This window comes from Scyliorhinus torazame, chromosome 16 (genome assembly GCF_047496885.1).
Source record: "Scyliorhinus torazame isolate Kashiwa2021f chromosome 16, sScyTor2.1, whole genome shotgun sequence".
Lineage (NCBI taxonomy): Eukaryota > Metazoa > Chordata > Chondrichthyes > Carcharhiniformes > Scyliorhinidae > Scyliorhinus > Scyliorhinus torazame.
Window position 1 is genome coordinate 185,048,404 of NC_092722.1, and position 22,828 is coordinate 185,071,231.

At 47.8% G+C, this 22,828-nt stretch overlaps 1 long non-coding RNA gene across 1 annotated transcript in view; it reads right to left on the bottom strand.

Annotated features, from left to right (window-relative positions):
* The window catches only part of LOC140393294 (uncharacterized), a 94,317-nt gene that overhangs the window by 27,030 nt on the left and 44,459 nt on the right, over nt 1–22,828 (bottom strand). The window contains exon 2 of the long non-coding RNA XR_011935569.1: nt 6,867–7,087. This is a non-coding gene — a long non-coding RNA (uncharacterized lncRNA). The remainder of the gene's footprint in view (nt 1–6,866; nt 7,088–22,828) is intronic.

The following is a 22,828-nucleotide window of genomic DNA, read 5'->3' on the forward strand; positions in this document are numbered from 1 at the left end:
GGTCCCGGAGCCTTCCCCGCCTGCATGCTCCTAATTCCTTTCACTACTTCCTCTATTTCAATCTGTGCTCCCAGTCCCACCCTTTCCTGCTCCTCCACCTTGGGAAATTCCAGCCGGTCCAGAAAGCCCATCATTCTCTCCCTCCCATCCGGGGGTTGAGCTTCGTATAATTTTTTATAAAATGCCTTGAACACTCCATTCACTCTCTCCGCTCCATCTCTCCTTCCTCATCCCTCACTCCCCCTATTTCCCTCGCTGCTCCCCTTTTCCTCAATTGGTAGGCCAGCAACCTGCTCGCCTTCTCCCCATATTCGTACTGTACACCCTGTGCCTTCCTCCACTGTGCCTCTGCAGTACCCGTTGTCAGCAAGTCAAATTCTACGTGTAGCCTTTGCCTTTCCCTGTACAGTCCCTCCTCCGGTGCCTCCGCATATTGCCTGTCCACCCTCAGAAGTTCTTGCAGCAACCGCTCCCGTTCCCTACTCTCCTGCTTTCCTTTATGTGCCCTTATTGATATCAGCTCCCCTCTAACCACTGCCTTCAGCGCCTCCCAGACCACTCCCACCTGGACCTCCCCATTATCATTGAGTTCCAAGTACTTTTCAATGCACCCCCTCACCCTTAGACACACCCCCTCATCTGCCATTAGTCCCATGTCCATTCTCCAGGGTGGGCGCCCTTCTGTTTCCTCCCCTATCTCCAAGTCCACCCAATGTGGAGCGTGATCCGAAATGGCAAAAGCCGTATACTCCGTTCCCCTCACCTTCGGGATCAACGCCCTTCCCAAAACAAAAAAGTCTATTCGCGAATAGACTTTGTGGACATAGGAGAAAAACGGAAACTCCTTACTCCTAGGTCTGCTAAATCTCCACGGGTCTACTCCTCCCATCTGCTCCATAAAATCTTTAAGCACCTTGGCTGCTGCCGGCCTCCTTCCAGTCCTGGACCTCGACCTGTCCAGCCCTGGTTCCAACACCATATTGAAATCTCCCCCCATTACCAACTTTCCCACCTCTAGGTCCGGGCTGCGTCCTAGCATACGCCTCATAAAATTGGCATCATCCCAGTTCGGGGCATATACGTTTACCAAAACCACCGTCTCCCCCTGTAGTTTGCCACTCACCATCACGTATCTGCCCCCGCTATCCGCCACTATAGTCTTTGCCTCAAACATTACCCGCTTCCCCACTAATATAGCCACCCCCCTGTTTTTCGCATCTAGCCCCGAATGGAACACCTGCCCCACCCAACCTTTGCGTAGTCTCACCTGGTCTATCAGTTTCAAGTGCGTTTCCTGTAACATAACCACGTCTGCCTTAAGTTTCTTAAGGTGTGCGAGTACCCGTGCCCTCTTTATCGGCCCGTTCAGCCCTCACGTTCCACGTGATCAGCCGGGTTGGGGGGCTTTTTACCCTCCCCCTTGTTGATTAGCCATCCCCTTTTTCCAGCTCCTCACCCGGTTCCCACGCAGCTGTGTCCCCCCCAGGCGGTGCCCCCCCCGCCCATCCCACCCCATGCCAGCTCCCCCCTCTCCCCAGCAGCCCAATAATTCCCCCCCCCCCCCCCCTGTCAGGTAATGTTAACTGCAATGTTTTTACCAAATCTAACAGCCTGCTTTTAGTCTCTGTCCATAAGGTACTGCGTGTGACCGTCTCCACCCCCAAAAACTTCAGAGCCTCTGACTGAGCCATTGTCCACAACACACTCCCTACTTAAAACTAAAATACTACACCTGAAAAGCACCCACAATATGCTCACCCCTCACTGTCTTTAAGTTCACTAAGCCAATCCAATAGTAGACTTTTAACCCCCTCGAGCCCCCAATTTGTTATGGGCCAGGGTTTAGAGAACCCCAAAGTGTATCATGGAGTTCGCCTGACCCACCACTTTTACTAGATTGTGGTATGGGGAGCACACGGCCCACTCTACAGGTGTGGTAGAGCACAAATGGAAAAGTATTTTTTAAAGGAAAACAATGTTTATTGTATGAACTCAAGTTAGCCTTTTTAAAACATACAGTGAACATCTTAGCAACCATTAATTCAAATACAACCCCCAAAAATACAACACTAAATAATCCTTTAAGCTTTCCTTTTAACATCCGTAAGACTTAAAATACCTTTTACCAGAAGCACATCAGGTTAAAGTCACTACTGTTATTAGTTTTAAATCACCAGGATCGATTTTACAGTCTTTAGATTACAGAGAGAGACTCTAATACACCTTCTGGCTGTGACTGCAGCTATCCAGCACTGAAAACGAAACTAACACACCCTGCAGCAAACAGCTTAAAACAAAAGTAAAAAGCTGACAGACAGCCCAGCTCCAGCCACTCTCTGACATCACTGAAGTAATAAACACCCATTTCTTAAAGGTACTCTCACTACAGATACTTATATACACACCCATTTATAAACACCCATTTCTTAAAGGTACTCTCACATGACACTATTGAATGTCTGACGACAATATAACTACTTTTAGGAAGGGGCTATAAAACTATTGCTTACAGGGTTTTCTGACCCTTGCTATTCCTAATTTCCAACGATACTGATTCTATTTTCCTGATCTTCTGAGCCTGCACAGAAACAGGTCGTTCAGTTCAACACTCCATGCCGGTGTTTATGTTCCACACAAGCCTCCTCCAACGCCTCTTCACCCAATCCCATCAATATAGCCTTCATTCCTTTGTCCATTATGTGTTTATCCTGCTATCCTTGCATGAAGCTATACCATTAGCCTTGCCTACTCCCTGTGGTAGCGAGTTCCAAATTGTAACCACCACCAGAGTAAAGAGTTCCTTCTGAATTGCCTAATTCATCTGAACATTGGCAGATATTGTCTGGCAAACAAAAGTCTTCTGTTTGCACCTTTGTGCTTTCATGTTGAATGTTGTCAATGTATATTGACATCACCAGAATATGTATGTGATAATAAGAATGGGAGAGAACAAGAACAAAGGACAAAGAAATGTACAGCACAGGAACAGGCCCTTCGGCCCTCCAAGCCCGTGCCAACCGTGCTGCCCGACTAAACTACAGTCTTCTACACTTCCTGGGTCCGTATCCCTCTATTCCCATCCTATTCATGTATTTGTCAAGATGCCCCTTAAATGTCACTATCGTCCCTGCTTCCACCACCTCCTCCGGTAGCGAGTTCCAGGCACCCACTACCCTCTGCGTAAAAAACTTGCCTCGTACATCTACCCTAAACCTTGCCCCTCTCACCTTAAACCTATTCCCCCTAGTAATTGACCCCTCTACCCTGGGGAAAAGCCTCTGACTATCCACTCTGTCTATGCCCCTCATAATTTTGTATACCTCTATCAGGTCTCCCCTCAACCTCCTTCGTTCCAGTGAGAACAAACCGAGTTTATTCAACCGCTCCTCATAGCTAATGCCCTCCATACCAGGCAACATTCTGGTAAATCTCTTCTGCACCCTCTCTAAAGCCTCCACATCCTTCTGGTAGTGTGGCGACCAGAATTGAACACTATACTCCAAGTGTGGCCTAACTAAGGTTCTATACAGCTGCAACATGACTTGCCAATTCTTATACTCAATGCCCCGGCCAATGAAGGCAAGCATGCCGTATGCCTTCTTGACTACCTTCTCCACCTGTGTTGCCCCTTTCAATGACCTGTGGACCTGTACTCCTAGATCTCTTTGACTTTCAATACTCTTGAGGGTTCTACCATTCACCGTATATTCCCTACCTGCATTAGACCTTCCAAAATGCATTACCTCACATTTGTCCGGATTAAACTCCATCTGCCATCTCTCCGCCCAAGTCTCCAAACAATCTAAATCCTGCTGTATCCTCCGACAGTCCTCATCGCTATCAGCAATTCCACCAACCTTTGTGTCGTCTGCAAACTTACTAATCAGACCAGTTACATTTTCCTCCAAATCATTTATATATACTACAAAGAGCAAAGGTCCCAGCACTGATCCCTGTGGAACACCACTGGTCACAGCCCTCCAATTAGAAAAGCATCCTTCCATTGCTACTCTCTGCCTTCTATGGCCTAGCCAGTTCTGTATCCACCTTGCCAGCTCACCCCTGATCCCGTGTGACTTCACCTTTTGTACTAATCTACCATGAGGGACCTTGTCAAAGGCCTTACTGAAGTCCATATAGACAACATCCACTGCCCTACCTGCATCAATCATCTTAGTGACCTCTTCGAAAAACTCTTTCAAGTTAGTGAGACACGACCTCCCCTTCACAAAACCGTGCTGCCTCTCACTAATACGTCCATTTGCTTCCAAATGGGAGTAGATCCTGTTTTCAGAATTAATTTACGGGATTTTGCATCTCTGGTAGGCCAGCATTTATTACCCATCCTAACTGCCCTTTAGAAGGTGGTGGTGAGCTGCCTTCTTGAACCACTGCAGTCCCTGTAGTGTAAGTACACCTACAGTGCTGATAGGGAGAGAGTCCCAGTAACAGAAAAGGGACAGCGACATATTTCCAAGTCAGGATAGTGACTGATTGGAGGGGAACGTCCAGACGGACTCTGCTGCTCTTGTCTTTCTAGATGGTCGTGGATTTGAAAGGTGCAGCCTAAGGAACCTTGGTGAGTGCATCATGTGGATGGTACACCACTGCTGGCACTGTTCATCAGCGTGGTGAGGGAGTGAATGTTTGTGGAAGGGCTGCTTTGTCCTGGATGGTGTCAAGCTTCTCGAGTATTACTGGAGCTACACTCTTCCAGGCAAGTGGAGAGTATTCCTGAAGTGTGTCTTGCAGATGGTGGACAGGCTGTGGAGAGTCAGAAGGTGAGTTACTTGCCACAGGACTCCTAGCCTCTGACCTGCTCCTGTAGTCACAGTATTAATGGGGCTAGTCCAGTTCAGTTTCAGCGGTGGTAATGCCATTGAATGTCAAGCGGCGATGGTAGGATCCTCTCTTATTGGAGATGGTCATCATTACCTGGCACTTGTATGGTGCAAATGTAACTTGCCACTTGTCAGCCCAAATCAGATATTGTCCAAGTCTTGCTGCATTTGGAGGTGAACTGCTTCAGTATCTGAGGAGTCGTGAATGGTGTTTAACATTGTGCAGTCATCCACAAGCATCCCTACTTCTGACCTTATGATGGAGGTCATTGATGAAGCAACTGAAGATGGTTGGACCTCAGACACTATCCTGAGAAACTCCTGCAGTGATGTCCTGGAGCTGGAGCCTCGAACCACAACAACCATCTTCTTTTGTGCCAGGTATGACTCCAACCAGCGGAAAATTTTCCACCCCCATTCCAATTTTCCTGATGCCACACTTGGTCAAATGCTGCCTTGATGTCCAGGGCAGTCACTCGCGCCTCACGTCTGGAGTTCAGCTCCTTTGTCCATGTTTGAACCAAGGCTGTAACCAAGGAGCTCAGTGACCCTGGCAGAACCCAAACATGAGCAGGTCATTGCTGAGTAAGTGCTGCTTGATAGCACTTTTGATGACCCCTTCCACCATTTAAAATAATCATCTTTATTAGTGTCACAAGTAGGCTTACATTAACACTGCAATGACGTTACTGTGAAAATCCCTGAGTCGCCACACTCCGGCGCCTGTTCGGGTACACAGAGGGGAAATTCAGAATGTCCAATTCACCCAACAAGCACGTCTTTTGGGACTTGTGGGAGGAAACCGGAGCACCCGGAGGAAACCCACGCAGACACGGGGAGAACGTGCAGACTCCGCACAGACAGTGACTCAAGCCGGGAATTGAACCCGGGTCCTTGGCGCTGTGAAGCAACAGTGCTAACCACTGTGCCGACCATCATGCTTAGTTATTAGCAAGGTATAAGCAAATCTGTTTAATCATCCGATTAAAAAGCACACCCGAAATCCTAATCAATTAGCTGAAGCATTCGGCATTTCCATTTTGCTAAAGTTACATTTTTCTGAAAGCAAAGCATCAGATGAAAACTCCGCAACTTAATCACGGAATAGGAGTGTGCATTAAGTTAGTTGTGCATAGGAGCAGAAACAACATATTCTTAAAAGGTAACACAGTATTTCAGTTTGTTTTGTTTGAATGAGATTAATTTATGCACCAAGATACTCATTATAGTGCAACACTATATTCCCCCTGATGTTTCCAAGATTAACCATAACCCACAGTGTTCTTTGGTAAGAGTCCAGCTGATTCCTTGGGCAAGGTTTACATGTAGCTGTGTTTACAAACTAAAGAGAACATTTCTAACTGTGTATCAGAATGAAAGGCCCTGTCAAAAGTCATCGACCTGCAACATTAACCCTGCTTCCCCCTCCCTCCACAGATGCAGCCAGACCTGTTGAGCTTCTCTGGCATTTTCTGCTTTTAGTTTACATTTCCAGTGCTCACAGTAATCAAAACTGAAGGTCCTAGTTTGATCAGGTAACGTTGCAACGGATGCTGCCCATCTTTTTTTAATTTTATTTTAGAGTACCCAATTTATTAATTTTTTTCCAATTAAGGGGCAATTTAGCGTGGCCAATCCACCTAGCCTGCACATCTTTGGGTTGTGGGGGCAAAACCCACGCAAACACGGGGAGAATGTGCAAACTCCACACGGACAGTGACCCAGAGCCGGGATCGAACCTGGGACCTCGGCGCTGGACGCTGCCCATCTTGAGTGTGAATGCTTATTTCTTAACCAAACATAACTCTGGGTTACTAAAAAATCTGCAGTAGTTTATAAAGTGAGCTTGTTAAAGTGAGGTATTTGTGCTCCGATTTGTTTTAAGAATATGTATTAAAAATGCGCATTCGCTTTTGAGAATCGTGTCTGCAGGAAATCATGAAATAATTTTCAAGCAGCTATCTTTGATGCTTGAGATATTGATGGGGAAATAATAATCAGGGACCTTTGTTGACAATCACCTACTTTGCCACATTGGTACCATCCAGTCGGGACGTCTGTGTGTTACTGAGTATCCTTACTTTTTTCAACACCTCGGTACACAACTGTATTCCTCCCATAGCTGCCCTGACTGCGATCAGTCAACCCATCACAAACCAGCTTCTGAGCTTCAGACTGCTGGAATATAACTTGCTTGCTCTCTCATTAGTCCATTTCAGATCTGCTGAGTATGTTGCATCTGGGAGCTGCAAAGGTCAAGCACAAGTGTGAAGTGAGGAGTCCAACGTAACACAAAAAAATCATTTAAAATAAAGTCATCTTTCTCCCCTGATAGCTCAGTTGGCTTATGCACGCTCGGCAGCACACACAGCAGAGTGGCTCAGTGGGGTGGCCTTCTCATCTCTGAATCAGAAGACTTCCAAGTTTCACTCCAGAGACTTGAGCACGAAAATATTTAACATCATCAAAGATCTCGGCTATTTCACTGTAGTACTGGGGCAACTAAATGAAAATGAAATGAAATGAATGAAAATTGCTTATTGTCACAAGTAGGCTTCAAATGAAGTTACTGTGAAAGCCCTTAGTCGCCACATTCCGGCGCCTGTTCAGGGAGGCTGGTATGGGAATTGAACCGTGCTGCTGGCCTGCCTTGGTCTGCTTTCAAAGCCAGCGATTTAGCCCAGTGTGCTAAACCAGCCCCAGTTATGCTGCACTGGAATGCTGGAGGTGCTAGTTTTTAGATGAGATATCAAGGCCCCATTTACCCCCTTGTGTGAATCTAGCATTATTCAAAGAAGAGCAGTGAAGCTCCTCCCCCCCCCTCCCCCCACCACCCCCACCACCCCCAGTGACCTCTCAAAATTTACCCCTCAACCTACATCACTTTAAAAAGATTATTTGGTCATTATCACGTTACGGTTAATGGAACCTTACTGTGTGCAAATTGGCTGCTGTATTACAACATTAGAGCACTTAAATTGCCTGAGGTTGTGAAAGAAGATATATAAATGCAAGTTTAGACAAACTGGGAGATAGATCCTGGATTTTATTTCCTGTCTTGTGTTAACTTGACTAATCTCAGGTGAGGAGCCATCATTGGTGTCAGCACCCTTGACTAGAGAGGGGGAAGTCAATTAGGATTTGTTTCCTCAACTAATGGACCCAGTGTCTGGGCGTGCATGCAGGCGGACACTAAGTCAGTACAAGACCAATTACCACCTGCTCTCGAGTAAACAGTCGGAATTTACTATTGTGGCTCGCACTTGAACTGGAGTTTAATCCAAACCTGTGTCCAACACCCATGCGGACCCTCAGCCCAGCGAGCAGTCCGTATACTCAAGAAAAGAGAGAAGGCTCTTTTGTCGTTTTACAAAGCTGTAATGCACCTGAAAGACACAGGATGGCGCTCCCGAGTTTCTTTCCACCAGATGACAACTGCCGCATTAAACATCTGTCCGTCACATCACAGGAAATTTAAAAGTGAATTGCATTATGTGGTGCAGATTAAATATTATGTAGAAAGGTCTGAATATTTGAGATTAATGTAATTCAGATTTCTTGAAATAACACAATCGTTATGCAGGTGGCTTGTGAGAAAATGGGAAACAGATGAATTTTCTCATTGGTAAAAGGCAAGTGTTTGGTGCGTGCTTCACTCTGTGGCAACCCTCTGTTTGGGTTTAAAAAGTGCCCACAGACTGAGATTCTGTCTTTGTTTCCAGTTCAATCCACTTTTTGTGATATTTCCCCACACACTCGCTACCACCGTCGCCACTGACACACTCATCTCCATTAGATTAGGATGGATAGGTGCTTGATGGTGGTGCAGAGGCTTAAGGGCCTCTTTCTATGCTGTTACTACCCAACGACTCCATCAAATTCAGCCAGGACTCCTTCCAGGGTCTCGCCCATCTCCCTTCAGTGATCTCCCCCTCCTCTTTATCATTTATTCTCCACTGCAGCATCTGTAATTTCTCAAGTCACCAAGCTCCTGTTGTCCAGAACTCCCTCCTTTAATCTCTCCCCTTTAGCACCTTCTTCCTTTTTTTTTTAGTTTTGGTCAAGGGAGACGATGTTGCTGCCCTCTGCTCTTCTCATGTACACTGCTTCCAGATGTTCAACATTCACCAAAAAGATGGCAGAGGCCTCAGCGTAACATCTCATTCAAAAGTGGGAATGCAATAATGTAACCCTCCAAGGAGCCACTTTGGGGAGTATGAATGCATTATTAACAAGCATCGCCTTGTTTAATTGGCAACTGGTGACTGGTCCAATAAAGCTTTTACCTTTTTGCGGTACTCTTTCTACAAGATGAGCCTTGCCCAATGAAAGTAGACACAATGGAAGTTCTGATTTCTTAGAGGGAAATATCACCATGCAGGTCAATGATCTATGTTTTTTTAAAATTTAGAGTACCCAATTTTGTTTTCCAATTAAGGTGCGATTTAGCGTGGCCAATCCACCTACCCTGCACATCTTTGGGTTGTGGGGGCGGAACCCATGCAAACATGGAATGTGCAAACTCCACACGGACAGTGATCCAGAGCCGGGATCGAACCTGGGACCTCAGCGCCGTGAGGCAGCCGTGCTACCCGCTGTGCCACCGTGCTGCCCTTGATCTTTATCTATGTGAGCGGAATGAGATGATGAGAGGTGGAAGGAGGCTCATGTGGAGCATAAACTGCAGCAAGAGCCAGATGGGCTGAATGGCCTATTTCTGTGCTGTATATTCTAAGGGATCCTATGTAGGGAGCTGCCACAATGCCTGCAATGGGCAGCAGTCCATGATGCCCACATCGTTGCTTCTTCAAGTAGCAAGTAGATGGCTGGTCAGAAACCTTTCATTATTCATTCAAACACTGCTGACAAGATCACGTTTATTGACCATCCCTGGTTGCGTTTTGAAGGTGGTGATGAGCCACCTTCTTGACAACTGCATTTAAGAGGGCAGCTAAGAACCAACTACATTGCAGTGGGCTTGGTGTCAAATGTAGGCAGACCGATCAGCAGGCTGATCAGTGAACCAGATGGGATTTTTACAGCGATCGGTAATTTCATGGATATGGACTGTTGCTGTTTCTTTTATTCCAGATTTAAGGATCAAGGAAGCATCCTGGGTGACATTGAAATTGCAGATGCTTCAGCTGGGAGTTCTTGTACATTTTTGTAAAATTGTCTCTCAGTTTTTTTGATGAAGTACTGGGGAGGCAAAGGAGTGGAAGAGATGAAGATAAGTGAAAAAGTAGATTAAGCCTGAGTTTTCTAAACTGTAGGTGTCTTGAAAGAGGGGAGGAGGGATTGTTAGGAAAACAAAGGTAGTTTTAAGAGATTTATATTTGTAGAGCTAAACATTACAAATAAGGTATAGTATTTCTGAGCCTGGAAGACTAAAACTTATAGTTAAATCCATGCTGGACAAAGGTGTATGTGTGGGGATTGGTTAAGTTCCATCTGTGTTTCTATTGTGCTTAGAGAGGGCTACAGCGTGAAAAATAAGCAAAAGGCAGAAGCATGTGGCTGTTGCCTAGCAGCTGGCGGCCATTGTAAGGTAAAATATATTTACGTTTTAGTTTAGGTAATTTGAGAGCAGTTGGAGACGGGAGCTTGGAGAATGAAGATCTCTCAACTCTGCCAGAAGACAGACTGGACAGGACAGGAGTTACAAAGAGGTAAGCTTCCTAAATTACAAATTACTAGCTGCGCTTTGAAGGTGGTGATGAGCCATCTTCTTGACAACTGCATTTAAGAGGGCAGCTAATACCAACTACATTGCAGTGGGCTTGGTGTCAAATGTAGGCAGACCGATCAGTAGGCAGGTCAGTGAACCATATAACCAGGGAATTGAGAGTCTAAGAACTCTGGAGTTAAGAGAACAGAGACCAAGGTGTTGTTTGGAAGAATTCAAGGAAGAATAAGCAAAATGTTCTAGCAGTAACTAGATTTAAAGTGGGACAGCAGACTTCAGAGGTAGATGAAATGTTTGATATAATTTTAATACAGTCTGCGACCTGAGAGTTAAAGCAATTGTGAGCAGTTTGCACAGCAGTCACGACCAAGACATTCTAAAGGGCATGGTGTGAAATCCTGGACTGGATTCACTGTTAAAGTGGAGCAGAAACTTTGTTTGAAAGAGTCATTTGTAAAACCTGGACTGGATTCCGGAATGCAAACCGCCAAGTATTGTTATAAGAGAATAATTTAGGGCATGTTTCTGTGACAATCACCTGGGGGGATTCTGAGGAGCAAAACCACAGGCACAAACTTGGGTCAGAGCGGAGTGTGTAGTTTTTTTTTGTTAAGGGGCAATTTAATGTGGCCGATCCACCTAGCCTGCACATCTTTGGGTTGTGGGGGTGAGACCCACGCAGACACGGGGAGAATGTGCAAACTCGACACGGACAGTGACCGGGGCTGGAATCGAACCCGGGTCCTCGGCATTGTGACGCAGTAGTGCTAACCACTGCATTACCGTGCCAACGTTCGGAGCGTGTACTTGACCACAGTCATTTTAGGTGCTTAACAGGGGCTTTGTGTTAATAAGACCATTGTAGATTAAGATACTTTGTGATCCATGTTAATCTTTAAAACTGTCTATTTGTTCAGCTAAGGGAGGAGTAAAGGAATATGGTATTACAATCCAACTTTTCATGTTTGAAACATGTATTTTTTCTTGTTAAAATTAATTAGCCGCTCTGTGACTCTTTTCCTCCATGTTTTATATTTAAACAATGTAAAAGTTACGGTCATTCTGGGATCTTTCCGTCCAGTTATAATATCAAGTGGGATCGCAACAATGGTTGGCACAAGAGCCAGTTAAGAAAGGGTGTGATAGAGGGAGACCGAGAGAGAGGCTGGAAGTGGCCAGACAATAAAATGTTTCCTCGAAGGTTGCCGAGCTTTATAAGATTTACAATAACAAATACCAGCTACTAGTTTGGTCTGTGGCATTTGGGGAAAGCAGATTTTTCCAGTGGTTTCTGGAAAAGATCAGGGAATATGTAACATATGAAATCAATGATATTTCTAAGTATAGAAGAATACTGACGCATCGACACACAAACTTTATAGTATCTCAAAGTGCAACTATATCAGAAAGAAAATAAGGTAGCAGTTCATAAAGATCCTGCATTGGCATGAACTGTGACACAGGAGGTTGTTTTGTTTTTGAGAACCAAGTTCCTGCTGATGTGCCAATTGTCTTGAGTGCCAGGTTTTCAGGAAGGTTTGGAATTTGCTAGCAGAAGGATTCGTTGAGGTGAATGCTGTTGATATACATGAGGAGAAGCCAGGTACACACACGAAGGAGAGCGTTTCAGCTTGGGTTCAGGGTCGGGATGGAGTTTCTTTTGGGCTTGCCTGTTACTCTAAGAATGCTACCATACGAAGGCAGCACGGGGTGGTGCAGTGGTTAGCACTGCTGCCTCACGGCGCTGAGGACCCGCGTTCGATCCCGGGTCACTGTCCGTGTGGAGTTTGCACATTCTCCCCGTGTTTGCGTGGGTCTCACCCCCATAACCCAAAGATGTGCAGGCTAGGTGGATTGGCCACGCTAAATTGCCCCGAAATTGGGGAAAAAAATTGGGTATTCTAAATTGATTTTTTAAAAATAATGCTACCATAGATTGTTATTTATAAAATCCATTCATGTTTGTTTACAGATCTTCTGCTTCCCACCAGATTTGTCTCTCAGTCATGTGACATTGCATCAATTGTTGCATCAGCAATAGGTGCTCCTGATGATAACTCTTTACGTCTCCCTCCGCGTCTATCCCAACTAGATTCATAGGAGAGAATCATAGAATCACTACAGTGCCGAAGAGGCTATTGGCCCATTGTGTCTGCACCGACACTCTGAAAGAGCACCCTGCCTAGGCCCACACCCTCGATACCCCATAACCGGGCAGCACGGTAGCACAATTGGATAGCACTGTGGCTTCACAGCGCCAGGGTCCCAGGTTCAATTCCCGGCTGGGTCACTGTCTGTGTGGAGTCTGCACGTTCTCCCCGTGTCTGCGTGGGTTTCCTCCGGGCGCTCCAGTTTCCTCCCACAGTCCAAAGACATGCAGGTTAGGTGGATTGGCCATGATAAATTGCCCTTAGTGACCAAAAAAGGTCAGGAGGGATTATTGGGTTTACGGGGATAGGGAGGAAAGTGAGGGCTTAAGTGGGTCGGTGCCGACTCGATGGGCCGAATGGCCTCCTTCTGGGCTGTATGTTCTATGTACCTATGTACCCCTTAGCATGGCCAATCCATCTAATCTGCACACCTATGGACTGTGGGAGGAAACCGGAGCACCCGGAGGAAACCCACGCAGACACGGGGAGAACGTGCAGACTCCGCACAGACAGTGACCCAAGAATTGAACCCAAGTCCCTGGTGCTGTGAGGCAGCAGTGCTAACCACTGTGCCACCCCTATACTGTATAGATGCTCCAACACATACACCTCCCCCCTGACCCCCTCGACCAAAATCTCAGACTGCACAGGGCTAGTCTCTGTGATACGGTCCTGATTTCATTGTAAAGTTGAGTCTTAACTGCACTCTCTCATCATTTGAAAAGAGAGTCTTCCACCTGGGTGGTTGTGGAGTTTCTACTTATTTTTACTTTGTTCGTTGTTCCCTTCCCATCTGTGCAGTATGCTCAAGGCTTCACTCGTTTCCTTCCCAATGGTATCAAGGCCCCTCGGTTCCTTCTGGCATTTCGCTGGCCCATCTCAGTTCTATCAGATCTCAGCTGTGGACCTCTTTCTATAACAATACCTTACTTTTGTTGATCTTGTATCCACACTCTCCCGTTGGGTTATCGCACTTTGGAATCTCGTGCTCTGTGCCTTGAGTTGTAATTTGGAGTCTAATTGTCCCTTTGTTGCTTTTAATGCTTCCAAACTCTCTCTCGGTCATCTGAGATAATGTTAGGTTGTAATCTTGATTATAGAACTGGAAATTGTGTTCACAGCCCTTTCCTCTAGATTGGGTTTCTTTTGGGTTTGTCTGCCACCCTAAGAATGCTAACATGGGCTGTTAAAAAACATTCTTATATATTTTCATATCTATGTACATCTACAGAAGGGAGATAGATCACTTGGTTGCAGGGTGTACAGAAAACAACCTCTCTCTAAATGTCGGACAGACCAAGGAACTGATCATCGCCTTCAGGAAGCGCAGCATGACACACACTCCCGTCTGCATCAATGGCTCCGAAGTGGAGATGGTCGATAGCTTTAAGTTCCTGGGGGTCACCATCACCAACAGTCTGGTCCACTCACGTTGATGGAACAGTCAAGAAAGCCCAACCACATCTCTACTTCCTACGGAAGCTAAAGAAATTTGGCATGGCTGCATTGACTTTCACAAACTTCTACAGATGTGCCATAGAAAGCATCCTATCCGGCTGCATCACAGCCTGGTATGGCAACTGCTCGGCCCAAGATCGCAAGAAACTGCAGAGTGTGGTGAACTCAGCCCAACGCGTCACACAAGCTTGCCACCCCCACATTGATTCTGTCTACACCTCCCGCTGCCTTAGGAACGCAGACAGCATTATCAGAGACCCCTCCCACCCAGGCTTTGCCTTCTTCCAGACCCTTCCATCAGGCAAAAGGTACAGACGTCTAAAGACCCACACATCCAGACATAGGAACAGCTTCTTCCCCACAGCTACTGGACTCCTCAACGACTCCCCCTCAGACTGATCTGTTCCCTGTAAGAACACTATTCACGACGCCCTATGCTGCTCTTGCTCATGTATTTGCTTTGTTTGGCCCCTTGTTCCGCACTGTAACCAATCACTGTTTGTCGATGTACCATTTGCCAATGTTCTCTGTCGATTATTCTTTTGTCTACAATGTACGTACTGTGTACGGTCTCTCGACCGCAGAAAAATACTTTTCACTGTACTTCGGTACATGTGACAAATCAAATCATCAAATCAAATCAAAATCAGTAACTCTACACCAGGTTGTATTTCTGCTTCCCTCCAGATTGCCGTTTCTGAGTCATGTGACGGTGCATCACATTTACATCAGTGTCAGGCGCCCCTGATATTCCTTTACAGGGTAAGTTTTAGAAAGTTACATTGATGGGATTGGATCAGTGGTTCTCAAACTTTCTCGGTCGTGAACCAACTGCCAGTTTGCCCTATCTGTCTCCACTTGCTACCACAGCAAAAAACCCCATCAGAATTAATGGGAAGAATGGGACTGCTTTTGATGAGGTGCCTGAGAGGTGATGCCTGGTTGCAAGCTGGAGTGTCTCAGTCTTGTGTTGGGCTCCCCATTCAGCCGGTTTGCTTCCAGCCCCGCAAGTCTTAAAAATCTGATCCATCAGTTGATTGTATTTATTATTCTTGCTGATGAGGACTCGCGCCACAGACTGGAGAAGACAAAGTATGGAGTCACGTGTGGTGGGGTATGAGTCCGGGGGGCTGGGTTCTCCACAGCCCCGTGGCAAAATCGCGTTTGGCGCAGGGGCGGAGAATCAACTTTCCCGATGGAATCGGGCCCGGCGGCGCTCCGGCGATTCTCCGCGCCCCAAATATCCGCGCGTCCGTGAATTATGCCACGCGGCTGGGGGGCCATTGCCAGAGGCCCTCCCAGTGATCCACCGCTCCTGACTGGCCAAGTTCCCGATGGTGTGGTATTAACATGGTCTGGCCGGGGTTGGGACACTCGCGTGGGGGGGGGGGGCGGGGCGATCGGGCACAGGGGGGCCTTATGGGCGTCCGGGGCGCAGATCGGGCCAGTCTGATGCAGGTGTGCACGGCCGATCGGGGGACCTATATTACGGAGCTGCCTCCGCGGTTCAAGTCCGCCATGGCACGGCCGTTGGTGGCCGCCCCCGTGCGCATGTACAGAACCGGAAGTGCGGGGGCCCAAATCCGCAGCCAATGCTGCGTGAAGCACTCCAGGTCCCTGCTAGCCCCCTGAAGGTAAGTGAATCGACTTTTTTTAGGAAACTGGGGTGTGCAGTGCCAACATCTTTACGCCGGTGTGGGGACATAACCCCATTTTGGGATAATCCAGCCCCTGGTCTGTTCTCCCATGCGAAAGTGACTTGCATTCTGGATCAGGCCACAGATCAGCTGGAGGACCATTGCGGAGCTTCAGTGGCCCACAGACCACACTTTGAGAAGCATTGAAGCGAGGCTCATGTGAAGCATAAACGCTGACGTTAATCAGTTGGACAGAATGGGCTGTTTCGTGCTACAAATTCAAATGTCACGTAAACAGAAGACCTTTAACGAAATGTGCTGGCCCTGATGGGCCAATTCTCCAATGGAAGAGCCGCGTGTGGATCTGGACCCCACAGTAACGTTCTTGAGCATTGGATTATTTTGCTGCTCTTCAGTGACATCATTTGAAACTACTTACACCGACCACATTCAGCTCAGCGTCACCACCACCTCCCTCGACTCCTCCACTCTTGCTAAATGATCCGACTGCTTATCCGCCATCCAGTATATGAGCTTCCTCCCAATTCAGTCATGGGAAGACCGAAGGCATTGCTTCCAGTCCCTGCTCCAAACTCCGTTCCCTAACTTACCAATTCCATTTGTCTCCATGGCAACAGTCTGCGTTAAGCCAATCTGTTTGCAACCTTGTAATCACCTTTGACCTCGATGAGATTCTGACCTGATATTTGCACCAATTTTTGCCATTTCCAGCCCTGTACCGTCGCTCGACCTCGCCCCTATCTCAACTCAGCTGTCACTGAAACCCTCATTACCGTTTAACTTGACTATTTCAATGCGCCACTAGCTGGCCTCCCACAATCTACCCTCCACAAGCTTACAGTCACCCAAAAGTCTGCGGCCAGTGTCTTAACTCGCAACAAGTTCAGATTCCCTGTCACGTCTGTGCTTGCTGACCGGTTTTGGCTCCCAGTCAAACAGAATGTTAATGTTTTAATTCTCATCCTTACTCACAAAACCCTCCAAGGCCTTACACCTCCCTAATCTCCTCCAACCTCACAACATTCCAAAATATCTGTACTCCCCTATTCCTGGTCTCTTGGGCATCCATGTGAAACACCCCATTATTGGTGGCTGTGCCTTCAGTTGCTCTTGACCCTAAGCTCTGGAGTAGCCTCCCCTCCCCATACACCTGTCCACCTCCCTATACACCTGTACACCTCCCTATACACCTGCCCACCTCCCTATACACTTGTCCACCTCCCTGTACATCTGTCCACCTCCCTATACACCTGTCCACCTCCCCATACACCTGTCCACCTCCCCATACACCTGTCCACCTCCCTATACACCTGCCCACCTCCCCATACACCTGCCCACCTCCCCATACACATGTCCACCTCCCCATACAGCTGTCCACCTCCCCATACACCTGTCCACCTCCCCATACACCTGTCCACCTCCCTATACACCTGTCCACCTCCCTATACACCTGTCCACCTCCCTATACACCTGTCCACCTCCCCATACACCTGTCTACCTTCCTATGCACCTGTCAACCTCCCTATACACCTGTCCCCCTCCCCATACACCTGTCCACCTCCCCATACACCTGTCCACCTCCCCATACACCTGTACACCTCCCTATACACCTGTCTACCTCCCTATACACCTGTCCACCTCCCTATATACCTGTCCACCTCCCCATACACCTGTCCACATTATTTTCGGGATAATGGTGTTGAAGGCGGAGCTGTAGTCTATGAACAGCAGTTTGACGTAGGTGTCCTCGTTGTCGAGGTGTTCGTGTTGATTGTAGGGCCAAGGATACAGCATCTGCTGTGGACCGATTGCGGTGATAGGAGAACTGCACTGGATCGAGACCGTCTGGGAGGCTGCTGTTGATCCGTCTCATGATCAGCCGCTCGAAGCTGATAACAGATGTCAGGGCCACTGGTGCAAAAATGAACTTGCATTGTGTTGCCACTGTTCGGATGTAGGAAAGATGGCAGTCGATTAACGCACTGCAAGCCCTCAGCAAGCTGTCAGCAAGCTCTCACAAATAGCAAAGTAATATTTGGCCAGTAAATGTTTTGTGAAATTGATTAAGGGATAAATATTGGCCAAGCCAATGGGGAAAACTCCACTGCTCCTTTACTGCAATCCTTTATATTCACTCCCTATACAACTGTCCACCTCCCCATACACCTATCCACCTCTCCATACGCCTGGCCACCTCCTTATACACCTGTCCACCTCCCTATACACCTGTCCACCTCCCCATACACCTGGCCACCTCCCTATACACCTGTCCACCTCCCCATGCACCTATCCACCTCCCCATACACCTGTCCACCTCCCTATACACCTATCCACCTCCCCATACATCTGGCCACCTCATTTTACACCTGTCCACCTCCCTATACACCTGGCCACCCCACTTTACGCCTGTCCACCTCCCCATACACCTGGCCACCTCTCTACCTCACATTTGTCCTTTAAGACACTCCTTAAAACCTCTTTGACCAAGGTTTTTTGTCATCTGTCCTAATATCACCTTATGTAGTTCAAGTGATGTATTTTCTTTCCTAATATTACTCAGGAACAATTTGAGTGTATAATCATGTTCAGGGCACTATATGGATATAATTGTTGGCTCAGTTGTTGCTGAAGACACTTTGCGTGACTCAGTCCGAGGTGGGCGGGCTGTGTCTGTGTGTTGCAAATATATGGAGGAATTTACCATCGTGGGATGGTCTCATTTATGTATTTTTCTTATTTTTTTATTGCACAATGAAATGGAAACCAGATTACCCTTTTGACACTTTAATTCCCCATTACTTAATATCTGAATGTACTGATTCCCCACTGCAGAGTACCCCATCATAGCTTGTGACATAACATCTGCTAAACAGATTGCCTATAAAATTTCTAACATTAAATATCATAAACTAGGCCACAGGTGAGGGTCCAAATCCTTTCCATATTATGATGAGTAATGAGATTGACAACAGAAGTATGCTGAAAGTTGGCTAAACCAATTCCATCCTATACCATTGATGCCTGCACCAAATTGATTGTCTATGTCAGGGGCAGCAAGAGACTGTCACTGAGACCGTGGTGAATCTGTACCCCTCTGATCCTCTCTCCCTGTTACATCCCTCCCTCTACTGAAGACCCTGACTGATACTGTGAGACACCTACCGAGGCCTCCAGCTATCAGATACCACCCCCTGCAGCTGATCATCCTTCATTTGAGGATTCCTAGACTACTTAACCACAATCTCAGGCCCAATCCTGAGCTCTGCCCTCCAGATGTGCACAGTGAACTCTGCAGAGACTGAGCACCTGACGTGGGACTGCTGTGTCTGAGTCAAGGCTGCATTGTCAGAGGTGTCATCCTTCAGTTGTGATGTTAAACTGAGGCCCCATCTCCCCTCTCGAGTGAATTATTGGCAAAGATCCTGGCCACTCGAATAGAGGATTGTGTCCCGGAGATAATTGGGGAGGATCTGACGGGATTTGTAACGGGCAGGCACCCGACATCCAACATTAGACGGCTTCTTAATGTAATTATGATGCCAGCGGAGGGGCGCGAGGCTGAGGTGGTAGTTGCCATGGATGCGGAGAAGGCTTTCGACCGGGTGGACTGGAAGTATCTATGGGATATTTTAGGCAGGATTGGGTTTGGGCAGGGATTTGTGGAGTGGGTCCGGTTATTGTACCGGGCCCCGGTGGCAAACGTAAGAACTAACCGAGTTTGGTCGGAATACTTCAGTCTATGTTGGGGGACAAGGCAGGGATGCCCGCTCTCCCCATTACTGTTTGCCCTGGCCATAGAACCCTTAGCAATGGCTCTGAGAGCAGCGAATGCCTGGCGGGGTATAGCGAAAGGGGGGGGGACACGCAGGGTCTCGCTCTATGCGGACGATTTGCTGCTTTATATCATGGACCCAATGGGGGGATGACCGGAATCATGGAGGTATTAGGAGAATTTGGGTGATTTTCAGGCTATAAGTTAAACATGGGAAAAGGCGAGATGTTCGTGATCCAGGCACGGGGGCAGGAAAGGAGGCTGAAGGAGCTACCTTTTAAAGTGGTTGGGAAGAGTTTCAGGTATCTGGGGATTCAAGTGGCCAAGGATTGGGGGCAGCTTCACAAGTTAAATTTGGGCAAAGCAGTGGATCAAATGAGAAGGGATTTCCGTAGATGGGACATGCTCCCACTGACGCTGGCGGGGAGGGTTCAGACGGTGAAGGTGACGGTCCATCCGAGACTGCTTTTCTTTTTTCAGTGTCTCCCGATTTTTGCCCCAAAGGCTTTTTTCAGAAGTATGAATGTGGCGATATCGAGGTTTATATGGGCGGGTAAAACCCCGAGAGTAAAGAGGGCACTCCTGGAACGGGCCGGCGGGGAAGGGGGATTGGCTCTCCCGAGCTTTATTAACTATTACTGGGCTGCCAACATATCGAGTCAGGAAGTGGGACATGGGTCGGTTTGGGAGCGGATGGAGGCAGCATCCTGCAAAGGTACGAGTTTGGAGGCTTTACTGATGGCGACCCTGCCATTCTCGCCGGCTCGGTACTCTACAAGTCCGGTGGTGGTGGCAGCCCTAGGATATGGGGGCAATGGAGGCAGCATATGAGACTGGAGGTGGCGCCAGTGTGGTCAGCGATCTGTGACAGTCACCGGATTGTCCCAGGGGGCTGGATAGGGGCTTTAAGGTATGGCAGTGGGCAGGGATTGAGAGGTTTGGGGATCTATTCATCCAGGAGGGCTTTCCGACTTTGGAGACATTAGAGGAGGAGTTAGATTTGCTGGGTGGGAACAGGCTTCGGTACCTTCAAGTGCGGGACTTTGTACGGAGACAGGTCCCAATCTTTCCTCGCCTCCCCCTGAGGGGACTACAGGATAAAGTGCTGTCAAAAACAGGGTTTGGAGGTGGGAAGGTTTCGGAGATATACAGAATTGTTAGCGTGGGAAGGGGCCCCTATCAGAGAGGTGAAGAGGAAGTGGGAAGAGGAGTTGGGAGGGGAGCTGGAAACTGAACTGTGGGGAAAAGCCTTGAAAAGGGTAAATGCATCCTCGTCCTGTGCTAGACTCAGCTTGATTCAGTTCAAGGTAGTCCACAGGGCCCACATAACGGTAGCCCGGATGAGTAGGTTCTTCGAGGAGATGGAGGACAGATGTGGGCGGTGTGGGGGTAGCCCGGCCAACCACGTTCATATGTTTTGGGCATGTCCGAAACTGAGGGAATTCTGGCAGGGATTTGAGGATGTTATGTCGGAAGTCCTGGAAGGCAGGGTAACTCAGAGTCCAGAATTAGCAATATTGGGGGTGTCGGAGGATCCGGGGCAAAGAGGGGGAGGGAGGCCGATATCCTGGCCTTCTCCTCCCTGGTGGCCCGGAGACAGATCTTGCTGAGATGGAGGGACTCGGAGCCCCCAAAACCAGGAGTGTGGGTCAGCGATATGGGAAGGCTTCTCAGTCTGGAGAAAATCAAGTTCGCTCGGAGAGGATCAATACAGGGATTCGCCCGGAGTTGGCGGCCGTTCATCGATTTCTTTAACAAAAACTGAACGTCAGCAGTAAGGGGGGAAAGGGAAAAGGGGTGGCGGGAGGAAAACAGGAGGCAGGGTAATGTTAAATAAGGACAGGGGACTCAGTATATGGGTAATTGGGGACAGGGCGGGAGAAGTGGGGGACATTGTTTGTTGTTTTAGGGGGTATTTTGTGCATCGACACATGCAGGTCTTTTAGAAATGTCAACATGAGGGCTGTGGGCTGATGCCTTAAGTAGGGTTAATTCCTCTTCCTCGTGTGCCAGGCTTAGCCTGATACAGTTTAAGGTAGTGCACAGAGCGCATGTGACGGGGGCGAGGCTGAGTAGGTTCTTTAGGGTGGAGGACAGATGTGGGAAGTGCTTAGGAAGTCCGGCGAACCATGTCCATATGCTTTGGTCATGCCCGGCACTGGAGGGGTTCTGGAGGGGAGTTGCGGGAACAGTATCTAAGGTGGTGAAAGTCCGGGTCAAGCTAGGCTGGGGGCTAGCAATATTTGGAGTAGTGGACGAGACGGGAGAGCAGGAGCAAAAGAGGCCGGCATTCTGGCCTTTGCGTCCCTAGTAGCCCGGCGAAGGATCTTTTAATGTGGAAAGAGGCGAAGCCCCCCAGCGTGGAGGCCTGAATAAATGATATGGCAGGGTTTATCAAGTTGGAGAGGATAAAGTTTGCCTTGAGGGGGTCTGCGCAGGGGTTCTACAGGCGGTGGCAACCGTTCCTAGACTATCTCGCGGAGCGTTAGATGAAGGTCGGACAGCAGCAGCAGCAACCCAGGGAGGGGGGGGGGGCATCTTTCTTGGGGGGGGGAGGAGGGAGGAAGGGGGAAGGGGGGGCCTTTCTGGGGGGCATTTGAGCTAGAAAATACATGAATGATCCGGGAAACTGATATGTACGGGAGGAATCCAATGTACAAAGTTCTGTATCATATTGACTTGCCTTGTTCATGTCTTGCTATGCAAGCTTTTTTTCTTTTGTGTTACGGGGGGGAGGGGGTTTTGTTTTGTATGGTTGAAAATTTTGTTTAAAATTCTTAATATACATATTTAAAAAAAAAGATATGTCAACATGTTAAATTGTGAAAATTACAAATGCTTCAATAAAATATTTTCTAAAAAAAATAAATAACCAAACTCTGCAATCTTGGACTTGACCCCTCCCTGTGCAGCTGGATCCTCGACTTCCTCACCAACAGACCGCAATCTGTCAGGATAGGTAACAGCACCTCCTCCACAATAGTCCTCAACACCGGGGCCCCGCGAGGATGTGTGCTCAGTCCTCTATGACTGTGTGGCAAGATTTAACTCCAACTCAATCTATAAATTTGCGGATGATACGACTGTGGCGGGTCGTATCTCAAACAATGACGAATCAGACCACATAAGGGAGATAGATCACTTGGTTGCATGGTGTACGGAAAACAACCTCTCTAGAATGTAAATGTTAAACCTAAATGCCAGCAAGACCAAGGAACTGATTATTGCCTTCAGGAAGCGTAGCACGACACACCCCTGTCTAC